A 5,130-nucleotide genomic window follows, 5' to 3' on the forward strand; every position below is an offset into this window, starting at 1 on the left:
GTCTCTTAGCGCAGGGTCGGTCTCCCCCGCTAGGTTTTGGATTGTCGAATCCGCTTCCCCAGGCGGGGAGATCTGTAGGGGAGGCAAGGCCCGTGAGGCTGGGGACCAGCCCGGGGTGGTCCGGGTGTGAACGCCCCACCCCGGGCTGGGGAGCCGGGGGCGAGGCCGGGTCTCAGCGGGTGAGCTGCAGGGTCTGGAGATTCATCATACAGGCAGAGGCGGGGTGGGAGGAACAGGGAAGGGGACCCGGGCCCGGGACAGATGCAGGTGGAGCCAGGCTTGCGCGCTCAGCCAGCGCCCTGGCCGGTCACCATCACTTCCCACCGGCGCCGGGACCCAGAGGCTGCGACGTGCCGCCCGGGGCACCTGAGCTCCCCGCGCCCCCCGCCAAGGTGGAGGCCGCCCTCGTGGAAACGGCGGGGCTGGGTTCCATCCCCAGGTGACTAGATCCAGGGATGGCAGTGTACACACGGAAGGGAAAGAAGGAAAAGACAGGAGCAGAATGGAGAAAATGAAGAAGAAATCAGAGAGACAGAGTCGGGGAGGAGGAGCGCCACCTGGTGGCAGATCCCGCCGCCTGCACTCTCCCCGCCGCAGCGCAGACCCGGGCCGTTCATGATGCAGGCCTGACCTCCAGCGCTGAAGCGGTGCTTGGCACGTACTGGACGCTTGTAATAACAATATTCATTGAGCAACAACTCTGAGGAGTTTTGTTGTTTTTTTTTTAATATGGAACGCTTCAGGAATTTGCGCGTCATCCTTACTCAGGGGCCATGCTAATCGTCTCTGTATCGTTCCAATTTTAGTACATGTGCTGCCGAGGCGAGCACCTGAGGGTTTTTTTAATTAATAGTTGATTTTTGAACAGTTGTACATTTTCAGAAAAATTGAGCATCTGGTACATGGAGTTCCCACGTACCCTCCCCCCAATATACACACTTTCTCCTATTAATAAAACCTTGCATTATTATGTTACATTGGATGCAATTAATGAACCAATATTGAGCCATTAGTATTAACCAAATTTCATAATTTAAGGTTCGTTTCTGTACAGTTCTATAGGTTTTAACAAATGTCTGTTATGTATCCACCATTACAGTATCACAGAGAATAGTTTCACTGCCCTCAAATTTCTCTGTATTCTACCTAATCACCCCTCTCCCCACCCGCCTTGAACCCCTGGCCGACACTGCTCTTTTTACTGTCTCTATATTGCCTTTTCCAGAATGTCATATAGTCAGAATCATACAGTATGTATCCTGTTCAGACTGGCTTCTTTCTGTTAGCCATGTGCATTTAAGATTCCTCCGTGTCTTTTCTGTGGCTTGATAGCTCATTTCTTTTTAGTGCTGAGTAACACTCCATTGTCTGGATGAACCACAGTTTACGTATCCATTCACCTGCTGAAGGACATCTTGTTTGTTTCCAAGTATTCACGACTATGAATAAAGCTGCTATAAACATCCTGCAGATTTTTGTGTGAACATTAAGCTTTCACCTCCTTTGGGTAAATACCAAGGAGTGTGCTTGCTGGATCATATTTAGTTTGATAAGGAACTGCCAAACTGTCTTCCAAAGTGGCGGCACCCTTGTGCATCCCCACCAGCAGCGAATGGAGTTCCTGTTGCTCCACATCCTCGCCAGCATTTGGTGCTGTCAGTGTTCCGGATTGGTGTGTCCTGGTATCTCACTGCTGTTTTCATTTGCAATTCTCTAATGACATATGATTCAGAGCATCTTTTCATATGCTTACTTGCCATCTGCATATCTTCCTTCATGAGGTAAAACTATTCAGATCTTCGCCCATTTTTAAAATTGGGCTGTTTGTTTTCTTGATGTTGAGTTTTAACTTTATTTTGGGTACCAGTTTTTTAATCAATATGTGTTGTGCAATACATTTTAAAGCATATGAAATAAACACAGAGATATTTAAATAAAACATATTTGTTGGGGTGTTGCCTAAAATTATTTCCTATACCATCTGTTGTATCCATACAACATTTTGGGGTATATTATTTAAATCTCCCAATTAAAGTGAAAACGCAGCAATAACATAGAATCATTTCTGTGGACATATGATTAAAGCTAAACAACCCTCATAGTATCCATGGACGCTCACGTCTCATAGTCTGCAGCCTCGGTTAGATGTCTGTACTTTCAAACGGATGGACTATCATGACCCCTGGTGCAGGAGGCTTAACACACACCAACATTCATTCAGCACTGTCTGCCTGGGGAACCCAACATGCAGACTTCAATTATATTTATTTCCCAGTTTTTTTCATACCTCAGTCCATTCAGGCTGCTATAACAAAGTACCATAGGCTGCACGTCTCATAAACAGCAGACATTTATTTCTCACGGTTCCGGAGGCTGAAAGCCTGAGGTCAGGTGAGAGCGTGGTCGGGCTCTGGGGAAGCTCTCCTCTGAGTTGCAGATGGCCATCCTCTTGCTGTATCCTCACGTGACAGAAGGGGCGAGGGAGCTCTCTGGGGCCTCATTTACAAGGGCACTAATCCCACCACGAGGGCTCCACCTTCATGACCTAATCTCCTCCAACAGGCCTCACCTCCTAACACCATCACACGGGAGGTTGGGTTTCAACACACGAATTTTGGGGGCGACACACATGTTCAGTCCATAACAATACCTTAACATACATAAGATACATAATGTAAACAAAGAAGAACAGAGAGCTTTGTGCAATTCTGCAAGGGTTAACCCACTGCAGCCGCTGACCAGCAGTATCCTCTGCCTCAGACGGAGGGAATGATGGTAACAGGATGCTCTGTGCCTGGACAAGCAGGCCCCTTAGACAGGCAGAAGTGTATTTCAGCAAGAATTTTAATGAACTCAGATTCTTGCATCTTCCTGTACATGGAAAAGCGCTAAAATCATTAACTTGAGATGCGTGTTCGTTGTGACTAGTGGTAAATAGTGTTTCACCAAGATGTGTACTTGATGCTTGAGCCCAAGCACCGGACTCTCCCCCAGACTCTTCAGAGCAGTTTACTCAGAGCTCCTGAGAGGCTGTCTCCCAGGCTATCGTCCTCAGTAAGACCCTGAATAAAACTTAAACTCACAGCTCTTATGCTGTGAGCTTTTTCTTTCAGTTGACAGCAACAATACCTACTGCTCCCAGAGGTAGGTCTTGTTAATAGCATAACTTTAGACGTGCTGACTATACCCAAGGTGAGTTTTAATTTCCAATGATGTGTAGCAAAGACGATGCAACTTTCTATTGCATACCAGATCTTTCCAAGAGATGTTCTGTATAGTGACACCAATGAATGGGAGACAGGAAGCCAGAGTTCTTATGGTGACTTATATTTACTCATGGTGTAAGGCACTTAACTTCTTTGAGACTCAGTTTATTAACATAAAGCAAGTGGTTGCTAATGTTCTCGCTAGTTCTAACACTTTTATGATTCAAAGATTTTTTGAAACTTACCTTTTTTTAAATAAATGTATTTATTTTATTTATTTTTTTAATTTTTGGCTGTGTTGGGTCTTCGTTGCTGCATGCCGGCTTTCTCTAGTTGCGGCGGGCGGGGGCTACTCTTCGTTGCAGTGTGCGGGCTTCTCATTGAGGTGGCTTCTCTTGTTGCAGAGCACGGGCTCTAGGCGTGCAGGCTTCAGTAGTTGTGGCTCGTGGGCTCTAGAGCACAGACTCAGTAGTTGTGGCTCGCGGGCTTAGTTGCTCCACGGCATGTGGGATCTTCCCGGACCAGGGCTCGAACCCGTGTCCCCTGCATTGGCAGGTGGGTTCTTAACCACCGCGCCACCAGGGAAGCCTTGAAACTTACCTTTAAGACACAGGAAATGGCTACATTAAGAAGTCCACAAAAGTTGAGGGATATGTCTGACATTTCACCACAAGAGGAAGGAAACTGAAGCTTTTGCTTTATCCTCAGCTAAGGTCTGAAACAGACAGCAAAGTTGCAGGTAGAAAATCACAAGCCCATCTGAGGCAACTGTGACAACCTTGCACTTTGTGTGTTGGTGTTGGGCTGAACACATTTAGGAACAGAAGTAAATACGAATAAAACGCGGTGAAAAAGCTTCAGTGAAAAGTCCAGTCTAGAACGAGACAATCGCCGTGCCTTTAGACAGTAATGTCAACAGCCCAAGGTTGACCTGAGAGCCCAGCCCCGGAGCTGGACCGCTGAGCTCTGCGTGTTGGAAAAGCCAACGGGCTGAAGGATCGCCCTTGCCTTGCTTCCCGTCTGCCTCCCTCAGAGGTTGTTGTGAAGTGTAAACGGTGTGTGTAAGAGCCTTACACAGCACTGGGCACGTGGACGGCCTTCAGCGAAGGTCAGCCCTTGTTGCGCCCGACAGGCCACTTTCTAAGCCTCTGGGCTCTGGGCACCATATTGGCTGCTGAGCGAGTTCCGACCTGGCTCCGCTCGCCCCTCCCCGCTTCCTGGACGCGCCCCTGGCCTGCCTGGAAGCCTGCCTTCCTTCTCGTTTCTCTCCCTTCTTCAGAGGCTATGCTCTTCGACTCTCCAGAGGACCTCATCCTTTCAGTGACTGGCAATTTCCCTGGCGGTAAAAGGAGAGCGTCAAAAAAGTAGGCGAGGCGCATAACGCCGTGTAGCCTTTGAAATTTCAGGTAAGGCCGGGAAAGGCTGACGGGAGAATTTGCTTTCCTCAATCAGTGATGCACGAGAGGACTCCTCCTAGCACGTCCTCGTTTCCATATACTGAGCATCTGGGGAGGAGAGGGGTCCTGGCCCGCCTCTACCAAAAGCGGAGCCCTGTGTGCCGGGGGCGTATCTGGGAACGGGGCCCCAGGAGCAGAACAGAGAAGGGAGGCCAACACGGGGAGGTGGTCTCCAGCTGGGGCCACCGTGGACGCCCCGGGACCTTCCCCGAGCCCCCTGCCCGGCTGAGGGCAGGAACGCTTGCGGGGACGTCACGGCCCCTGCCCGTCTGGGTGGGGGAGCTTCCCCAGCATGAGTGCGCTCCTCAGAAGCCCTAGGGCGGCACTGTGCGGAACTGGAGTCCATTCCTGTCCCTTGGGGTCCAGGAGGGTGTCCCTTCCCGCTGTCCCTGCCAGGCGGGAAGGAGTCCGGTCTGCCCAAGCTGCCGCCGGGAGGCCACGGGAGGCCCCGTGGCTGGTCCCTCAGT

At 49.9% G+C, this 5,130-nt stretch overlaps 1 non-coding gene across 1 annotated transcript; it reads right to left on the reverse strand.

Moving 5' to 3' along the window:
* Positions 1 to 723: 723 nt before the first annotated feature.
* On the reverse strand, positions 724 to 830 carry LOC114236531 (U6 spliceosomal RNA). Its single transcript, XR_003622470.1, has one exon. It is a non-coding gene; the product is annotated as a U6 spliceosomal RNA (small nuclear RNA).
* Between the last annotated feature and the right edge of the window lie 4,300 nt (positions 831 to 5,130).

Source organism: Balaenoptera acutorostrata, chromosome 13 (assembly GCF_949987535.1).
Source record: "Balaenoptera acutorostrata chromosome 13, mBalAcu1.1, whole genome shotgun sequence".
In the NCBI taxonomy this organism is placed as follows: Eukaryota; Metazoa; Chordata; class Mammalia; order Artiodactyla; family Balaenopteridae; genus Balaenoptera; species Balaenoptera acutorostrata.